The sequence below is a fragment of the Macrobrachium rosenbergii genome, chromosome 6, assembly GCF_040412425.1.
Source record: "Macrobrachium rosenbergii isolate ZJJX-2024 chromosome 6, ASM4041242v1, whole genome shotgun sequence".
NCBI lineage: Eukaryota > Metazoa > Arthropoda > Malacostraca > Decapoda > Palaemonidae > Macrobrachium > Macrobrachium rosenbergii.
In genome coordinates this window covers 57,069,012-57,079,011 of record NC_089746.1, presented here as the reverse complement: position 1 = coordinate 57,079,011, position 10,000 = coordinate 57,069,012, and the positions used below count along the sequence as shown (strand labels likewise).

Below are 10,000 nucleotides of genomic sequence, written 5' to 3'. Positions count from 1 at the left end.
CATACCAAATTCCAGCCCTATAGCCTCTGTAGTTTTTATTTTATTGATGGTTAAAGTTAGCCATGATAGTGGGTCTGGCAACGCTATACAGAAAACTCGATTGCGCCGAAGAAAATTCGCCTCATTTTTTACTTGTTATTTGTTTTGTTTTCCTAAAGGCATGATGTACATAAAAAAAAATTTGCTTCCCAACTCTATCGTCCTCAAATCCTTGAAATGAATGATCTTTTTGTTCTTGCAGAATACCTCTGCTCTGTACTCTAATTCCCTTCGACTGGCGTCACGTCTAAAAAGTCCACCCTTTTAGTGGGACATTCATCCTACAGGGTACAAGTGTTGTATTTCTCAGAGAAATTGGAAGAAGCAAAAGGGGGCCTTCTGGTAGATTCTTAATTTCTCTCTCTCTCTCTCTCTCTCTCTCTCTCTCTCTCTCTCTCTCTCTCTCTCTCTCTCTCTCTCTCTATTGACTATCAGCTGTCAGCGTATGGATCTTATGTTTTTTTGTTTTCAAATAACCTAATAATATCACTTGCCACTTTTTCATCGTTTTGTCTAATAACATTATTTCATCCTTTGGTATTTTAGTCTCTAAAGCTATTCGTACAATCGTATTCCTCACTATAGCGTTCTTTTTCTACAAAGAAAACCGAAGCATTTTTCTTTTCATGAAAATATAAATTTCCATGCATGACAAATTCGATATCAAATATGATATATTTGCAATACAAAATTGTCATATTTTCTTTCGGAAATAATTTTGTTTCTCTCATGAGTTGACAGTTTTAAGTATTTCCTACTCACAAAAAGAATTACCTATTAGTTAAATCATCATTTAAAATCTTTCCATAATATTTTTTATATCTTGAACGTGTTCATGAAAAATCATTCTTCAGCTCAAATAAGGTAACTCGCTCCAGATAAGATTTTGTGCAAGTAAATTATAAATTCCTACCTCTACCAAAACTCTACAATTTACGTGTTAATTTATAATTATTTGTATATTCTCTCTCTCTCTCTCTCTCTCTCTCTCTCTCTCTCTCTCTCTCTCTCTCTCTCTCTCTCTCTCATGATTTAACCAAGATGTAGAAATAATCTTGCTTTGGAGTCAGAATTCGGAATGCAGCGCGCCTTTGGAATGCAATTACATGGTACGAGGCTATCAAGTTTAAATCTAAATCCTCATTTCCATTGGTTATTCTGTTTAATATCATACCATACAGACACCTAAATTAAAATAGACATACTTAAAATAATGTACCTGTTTAAAATATTTACTATACGCGTGAAGCCTTTTTAGCGTAATCACGTGACATTAATTTCCGGATGTGGAGTGGTCTTGCGAAAGGAGGTTAAGGATATGACTTTACAGGAGTCGGGAAAAACGCAGAAATGTTAAGGCCCCATCGGATTGAATACACGACTGCGGACGAAGGATATATTAGATGGACGTCCACGAAGGTCAATGGCTGTGAGAGACTAGGTAGAAGTACGAGTACAGATATTTGTGAGGGAAGCACAAAGACAAAGGGGTGGGGTCCATGACGAAGGACATTGGACATGCGGGGCAATGTAAGACAGGTATTTGTGAGGGAAGGGCAAGGAAAGGGAATCCATGACGAAGGACATTGGATATGTGGGGTAACATAGAAGGACAGGTATTAGTGAGGGACGGGCAAGGACAAGGGAATCCATGACGAAGGACATTGGGTATGCGGGGCAATGTAGAAGGACAGGAATTTGTGAGGGAAGAGCAAGGACAGGGGAATCCATGACGAAGGACATTGAATATGCGGGGTAACATAGAAGGACAGGTATTAGTGAGGGACGGGCAAGGACAGGGAAATCAATAACAAAGGACATTGGATATGCGGGACAATGTAGTAGGACAGATATTTGTGGGGGAATAGCAAGGACAGGGGAATCCACGACGAAGGACATTGGACATGCGGGGCAATGTAGAAGGACAGATATTTGTGGGGGAAGGACAAGGACAGGGGAATCCACGACGGGACATTGGATATGCGGGACAATGTAGAAGGCCAAGCTTTTATGATGGAACTCGAAGAGCAATGGAGTCCATGACGACGGGACACTGGATGTGAGGTGCTATGAGGAGGGACAATCATTTTTATTGGAAGGCTAAGGACGAGGAAACCCATGACGAAGGGATATTGGATAAGCGGGGTATTAGGTTATCAAAAGGCAAAAGATTATAATGGGAAGCAAATCAAAATATTTATTTCCATTTTGCAATGGTTAATCTATATGTAATATTTTTAGAATATATACAGCATCCACTGACTCATAAAATAACAAATACACAAAATTTTATTATAAATTCAAAGGCACATGGCTACATCCTTCTCCAAAGAATACCTATAATTTAAAAAAAAAAGTCTAAAAAACTGAAAAATCATAAAAGTAACCGTTTTCAGATAAAAAAAAAAGAATTACTGAGAAACCATTTTAAAATAATACACTGGTGAGAAGCCGTTTTAGAATAATGCATTACGGAGGCTTATAAATTTGTGAAATTATGAATTTAAAACATAAAATACCCCAATTATGCTAATGAAGATTTGAAAGACCTGACTGTTAATATGGCTATGGGTTAACATACAAAGGTCGAGTGAGTCCATATCGAAGGAAGGTGAATAAGACGAACGACAGAGACAGAGAAAAAAATTACCATAAACAGTTGAAACAAAAAGTATCTATTTCCCTTCCTCTGTCTCTGTCTGTCTGTCTGTCTCTCTCTCTCTCTCTCCTGGCCTCCTACAGTCTGAGAGGTGCAAAATAGGCTCTCGTCAGAATCCTTTTACACCTCATTAAGGCCAGGGGCTTAATGCCAGGGCGCTTAGAGCCCAGGGCAGAGGAAGCTAAACTCCCGCAGGGCTTAGAAGCTAAAAACTCCTTAATGCCCGAGCATTGAGAAGTTCACGAAGAGATTGAAGTTAGATGGAAACTGTTATTTCTTTCGTCGAACGAGGCTGGAATCGCAACCGTCAATGGCTCTTGTAAACTTCTGGGACTTCTCGCTTCTTTATTTACTTATTTCTTCTTCAGCTTCTCCTTTCGTTATTGTTTCGAAGTGGCTAAGGACTTTGCTTTCATCCTCTTTTGAGTTCTCTGTAAAAGAAAACTTTTGTGCCGGCTTTCTGGCCGTCCGCACTTTTTCTGTCCGCCCTCAGTTCTTAAAAACTACTGAGGCTAGAGGGCTGCAAATTGATATGTTGATCATCCACCCTCCAATCATCAAACATACCATTGCAACCCTCTAGCCTCAGTAGTTGTTGTTTTATTTAAGGTTAAAGTTGGCCATAATCGTGCTTCTGGCAACGATATAGGATCGGCCACCACCGGCCCGTGGTTAAAGTTTTATGGACCGCGGCTCATACAGCATTATGCCGATACCACCGAAAGATGAATCTATTTTCTACGGTCTTGATTATACGCTGTAGCGGCTGTACAAAGAACTCGATTGCGCCGAAGAAACTTCGGCGCATTTTGCATTTGTTATATACTGTATACTTTTAAAGATAGAAAAAGAGGGTCCAAATAACGTTGTAGCTGAGAGAAATATAGATGTATGATATAATTTCGCTGGTCAAACTTAGAACACTAACGTTTATGCCCAGGATTTTAGGGATAAAAACCAGAACTATTTCAAAATCTAATTCAAAGATAGAATCACGTTTTACCTTTAAATTATAATTTAACTATTAAATTAACAGGTGTATCTGTTGGTTTGCTTTCTAATTAAGAAGTTTTACTTAGCTATTATTCAAAACCATTACTGTATACTGAACAAACATTTTGTCCGATTTAATTAAGGAGAGATTGTCATCGATAATTATCTCACACCTTTAAGAAAACCAAACGTTTGGAAAACACGATAATTTCTGTTTTATTGTAGTTGTTGGGAGATTTTTTAAATATCAAATTAATTTTGTTCGCTTGAGGAAAAGAGTTGACACGGATCCGTAATTCGTGATCAATAGTTTTATACATTTATTTCTTGTAATCTTCGGTTTCTTTAATAAAATTAAAATCTACCATAGGTTTATTTTATCCGGAGCAAAAACACCATATTTCACCAGCTCGGCGATAACGAAACTGCTCGACTTAAGTGGTGTAATATTGAACGGCGGAGAAAATCAGCGGAGAGAATCTAAGAATCACGAAAATCAGTAACCTAAAACAGTAAGTAGTAAAGAATAACCATTTGGTATATTGTGTGAAACACTGAATGAGAACTTTCTTTCTGAATACTAAGGGTGCTCCCACACCCTGCTAGAACTTCTCATAAACATACGTGGGTAACTGATCGCGCAGACATCACAGACGGGTAGAATTTAGGCCGATGAATTTTTGATAGTTCTAAACAGGGCTTTATACTGTTGTCCAGTATTGGTCGAATGGTCTCCACTTATAGTCGTATACTTGATTGCAACCTTTTTATGGTATGGATGCGATAATAAAGACACAAGACAAAAAAGTCACAGGAAAAGTCACAGTTTTGGTTAGGATGAAAAGTCACAGGAAAAAAGTCATTAATTTATGGTGGCCGGTAATAAAGTCACGGGAAAAAAGTCACAATTTTGGTTAGGATAAAAAGTCACAGGAAAAAAGTCATTAATTTGTGGTGGCCGGTAATCAAGTCACAGGAAAAAATCTCACAGAAAAAGTCACAATTTTGATTAGGATAAAAAGTCACAGGAAAAAAGTCATTGATTTATGGTGGCCGGTAATAAAGTCACAGAAAAAGTCACAATTTTGGTTAGGATAAAAAGTCACGGAAAAAAAGTAATTAATTTACAGGGGAAAAAGTAACCGAAAAAGTCACAATTTTGATTAGGATAAAAAGTCACAGGGAAAAAAAGTCATTAATTTATGGTGGCCGGCAATAAAGTCACAGGGAAAAATTCACAATATTTCTGTGGAGGTCATTATCTTTATGATATTTATAGTCTTTTGTTTATGTTTTTATAGTAACTCCCAGGTGGTTTGTACTAAACACGCCGCAAAGCTGGATACATATCGGGGAAAGATTAATGTGACTTTTTTCCTGTAATTTTTTTCTGAGACTTTTTCCTGTGACTTTTTTCCTGGGTTCGTGTTTAAGACATGTTTTAATGTCTTAAGATCAGCTACAATTTAGCAACTCACATCTGCGCTATTTCGCTGTATCGTCACTCATGAGTGAAGTTTAACCAAATAACAATTTCATAAATCGTACAAAATACAAAATAAACTTTTTTATGTTGAAAAAATCCCCAGATTCATGGTGGAAGTATCACATATAGACAAATCCATGAGAGTAATCTCCAAAATATTATCTACAGAAAAAGCCCCAGTGCTGATCGACCAAAATGATACAAATAGAAAAATTCTATATTTTTAATCGTGTTTTTTAGGAATGGATTTTGAGAGCTTTCGGTTTCAGGCTTTATGATCTCTACATCCAAAAAACTAAAGTAAAAAATGCGCCGAAGTTTCTTCGGAGCAATCGAGCTTTTCTGTACAGTGTATAATGCTGTGAATTAGAGATATTTATTTCTGGGGATAGAAATTCATTTCTCGGTATGATGTGGTTCGGATTCCACAATAAGCTGTAGGTCCCGTTGCTAGGTAACCAATTGGTTCTTACCCACGTAAAATAAGACTAATCCTTCGGGCCAGCCCTAGGAGAGCTGTTAATCAGCTCAGTGGTCTGGTTAAACTAAGGTATACTTAACTTATGAGACTCAGCCACGGTCCGGTGGTGACCTGTGTTATTGGTACCTTAGCAGTACCAGAAGTACGATTATGGCTAACTTTAACTTTAAATAAAATGAAAACTACTGAGGCTAGAGAGCTACAATTTAGTATGTTTGATGACTGGAGGGTGGATGATCAACATACCAATTTGCAGCCCTCTAGCTCAGTAGTTTTCAAGATCGGAGGGCGGACGGACAGACAAAACCGGCACGATAGTTTTCTTTTACAGAAAACTAAAAAGATTAGACGATCAAACACCTCTCCAGTACATGGGGATACATTTCTGTCTCCTTGTCTTCTCTGGAACGTCATGGAAGGATCCGAGAACTGACCTTATGGAAGGCCAAAGCCGCCGAATCTTTTTGATCTTCTTGCAGCGGCAAATTTGTAACGAAAATCTATAAGTAGCGGAGAGGGCCGGGGAGAAATTACTCCGGAGACGTCCTTGTAGGAAGCAGTTATGAGCAGTCTCACAGAATGTATGACGTGCAGAAGAAGAAGAAGAAGAAGGGGCGAAGAGAAGGAGGAAGAGTAGGAGGAGGAGGGAGTAGAGAGAGAGAAAAGGAGGGGAACCTAGCGAACTGTTCCTGGTACGAAAAGTAAATTATGGATTCTAGAAAAGAAATTAAAATAGCCTGAGCTTTCTTTGTCAACGTTCATATACTAAGACAGAGAGAGAGAGAGAGAGAGAGAGAGAGAGAGAGAGAGAGAGAGAGAGAGAGAGAGAGAAACCTTACGAACTGTTCCTGGTACAAAAATAAAGTAAATTATGGATTCTAGAAGTAAATGTAAAATATCCAGAGTTTTCTTTGTTAACGTTCCTATACTAAGAGAGAGAGAGAGAGAGAGAGAGAGAGAGAGAGAGAGAGAGAGAGAGAGAGAGAGAGAGAGAGAGAGAGGAACATCACAAACTGTTCCTGGTACAAAAAAGTGAACTATGGAATCTAGAATAAAAAGTAAAATAACCTGAGTTTTCTGTGTCAACGTTCATATACTGAGAGAGAGAGAGAGAGAGAGAGAGAGAGAGAGAGAGAGAGAGAGAGAGAGAGAGAGAGAGAGGAACCTCACGAACTGTTCCTGGTACAAAAAAGTAAATTATGGAATCTTTAATAAAAAATAAAATAGCCTGAGCTTTCTTTGTCAACGTTCATTTACTAAGAGAGAGAGAGAGAGAGAGAGAGAGAGAGAGAGAGAGAGAGAGAGGAACCTCATGAACTGTTCCTCGTACAAGAAAGTAAATTATGGATTCTAGAAGACAGTAAAATAACCAGTTTTCATATACTTAGAGAGAGAGAGAGAGAGAGAGAGAGAGAGAGAGAGAGAATAAAACGGCATAATAAAGTTATCTATATTTATATTTACTTGGTTGATTAACCATGCTAGCTTTTTAGCGTAAGAGCTCATTGTGAGTCAGTAATTATCAAAGAAAATTATTTACGACCAGAAACAATGGCGAGCAATTATAATTGAAGAAAGACGTTCCGGAACGAAGATAACGAGCTTAAACTAACTTTATGAAAAAGTTGTCAACAGCGAAAAACTCCCTGATTAGTTTTCAGGCTTACACGTGCCTCTCCCAATTCGAAGGGTATAACATTTCGCCATTCATTTCTGTGACTAGGAATTCTCTACTACCCTCTGCGTTTCCTTCCCTCTACTGTTGGGCTTTGGGATTTCCTTCCTGTTTCCACTATTTGCTTTTTAAGTCGTGAATACCTGCCTTACTTCAGGTTTGAGACTTAAGTTGTCCTCGTTTTTTACTCTCTTATTCTTTTGTCAGTGCTCTATATATATATATATGTATATGCATTGAATATATATACTGTATATATATATATATATATATATATATATATATATATATATATATATATATATATATGTATATATATACTGTATATATATATATATATATATATATTTAAACAGCAAAATACTACTTTCTATATATATCTCTTAATAAAAGAGACTACGTCATGTTTTCCTGGACTTTGCTGAGCCGGTTACACCGTCCTAAACTAGTCAAAATCGCATAGAATGCTTGGATTGTTTTACTATTAAGAGAGAGAGAGAGAGAGAGAGAGAGAGAGAGAGAGAGAGAGAAGAACGTAGGTCAAGAATCAAGGAGCGTAAGATTGCGTCCACAATACAATAAAATATGTCATAAACGCACGTCGGAAGCATGTCGCTCATACGTCACAAACAGGTTGAATTTATGTCAGCGACTTTTTTGGTTGTCATAACCAGTGCTTCACACGGCTGACGATGACCTGTTCCGAACCTGTTTGCGGCTTGTATGTGATAATTTGCCGGCGCGTGTTTGTGAAATGTTTCACTGTAGTGTGAACGTACCCTAAAGAAATGCGGGTGAAGAGAAAGTGACACAATAAACAAATCGTTTTGCAAGACAATAAGAAATACACAGCAATAACGTGTAATTATGGCAGAGTGAAGTTGTTTCTGTTTAAGTAATTTTTTCTCATTTTGATTTCCCTTAGGTTAATTTACCCACCTACGTTGCAAAAGGACGTTGCGGCTCCTATTCAACAGACAAGTTTTGTTAATATTTCCCAGCTTCTTTGGCAGGTCTTAATAGTTATGGGGACTGTTATTCCCAACTTGAACTTCATTAATTCCATTCAATGTTCACTTGAATTGTCTAACTTTCTGTTTACGAGGTTTAACACCGTTTCCACGGTGATATATAGTTTTATATGTAGAGGATAAGTTTTTTCCTTTTATTTAGTTTTATTCTAGAAGAAATTAGATAACGTAACTTGAAGGAAACTTAATTTAGCTAGAGCATAAAGGAAGGGATGACGTCAGCATTACATGAGTAAAAATCTTCCTGTTTCTTTAGTTTTGGAGTTTGCGGTATTTCTAACTACAGTTTTATAACTAAAATAATTTTGAGATTTTAACAGTTTGAACATCAACTTGCTGTTGCCCTTTTTTAGTTTTCTGAAAAGGAAACTATTGTGCCGGCTTTGTCTGTCCGTCGGCACTTTTTCTGTCCGCCCTCAGATCTTAAACACTACTGAGGCTAGAGGGCTGCAAATTGGTATGCTGATCATCCACCCTCCAATCATCAAACATACCAAATTGCAGCCCTCTAGCCCCAGTAGTTTTATTTAATTTAAGGCTAAATTTATCCGTAACCGTACATCTGGCAACGATATAGGCCAGGCCATCACCGGGACGTTGTTAAAGTTTCACGGGCCGCGGCTCATACCGTATCATACCGAGACCATCTAAAGGCAGATCTATTTTCGGTGGCCTTGATTATACGATGCGCAGAAAACTCGATTACGGCGAGAATCTTCGGCTCATCTTTACTTTTCATTTTATTTCTCTACCAGGCAAAGGTGTCAAATTCTTATCAATCTGGTTAGTATCTTTATAACACTAAATTGTAAAATATGCACATAAATAATACCTTTGAAATGAATATCGTTCCAGAAATAATGGCCTATAGCTGAGAAAAAGACAACGTCTTAAAAAAATTCTTTCCAATATAATTTAGAGCTGGAGACCTGAATTAGTGTCTAGTAAATACCAAGTGGTATTTTCCACATTGTATGACCTGAAACGCAGTTCAGTACCTAGCTCAGTCTTGAACAAAGGGCAAGTGTCTCGACCTCACCACGGCCATGCCCAAACCTGTCCAAGAAACGTCATTTTAAACAGAACCCCCTTGAAGGGGTCCTGAGGGTACTTAGCAAAAGTAGAGAAATGCTTTGCATTCTTTTCTCAGTGTAAATCGCCAAGAGCAACTCTCTCTCTCTCTCTCTCTCTCTCTCTCTCTCTCTCTCTCTCTCTCTCTCTCTCTGGTAATGCTGGCTGAGTCTACCTTCAGTTTTTCTACCTTTGTTGTTCTGTTATCTTTATTACTTATTTATTTATTTACTTCGTTCTCTTTTCCGCAGCTTTCACATTGGAGGATTCTGTTATGTTGAAGTTTACATTCCAAGTTAATGTTTTTTTTTTCTTGTTTTGCAGGAATGCTTACACATTTTGAAAACTGGCGAAAGATAATAATTTAAGGAAATGACGTCCATTCCTCTTATGTTGTTCGGTCTAACTTTCCGTATTCTTTATTTATTTTACAAACAACTTAGCACTTATTATGTTAAATTGATAGTTATTTGAATAATGTCGAATTCTGGCGATGCCTCTTCGACGCTTGTGGAGGTAATGCAAATGCTAGACCTCGATTTTATATCATAATGATGATTAATCA

General features: G+C 37.6%; 1 protein-coding gene across 3 annotated transcripts in view; it reads left to right on the top strand.

Annotated features, from left to right (window-relative positions):
- LOC136839612 (glutamate receptor ionotropic, kainate 2-like) overlaps nt 1-10,000 on the top strand; it is a 180,838-nt gene that overhangs the window by 3,791 nt on the left and 167,047 nt on the right. The window lies entirely within an intron of this gene.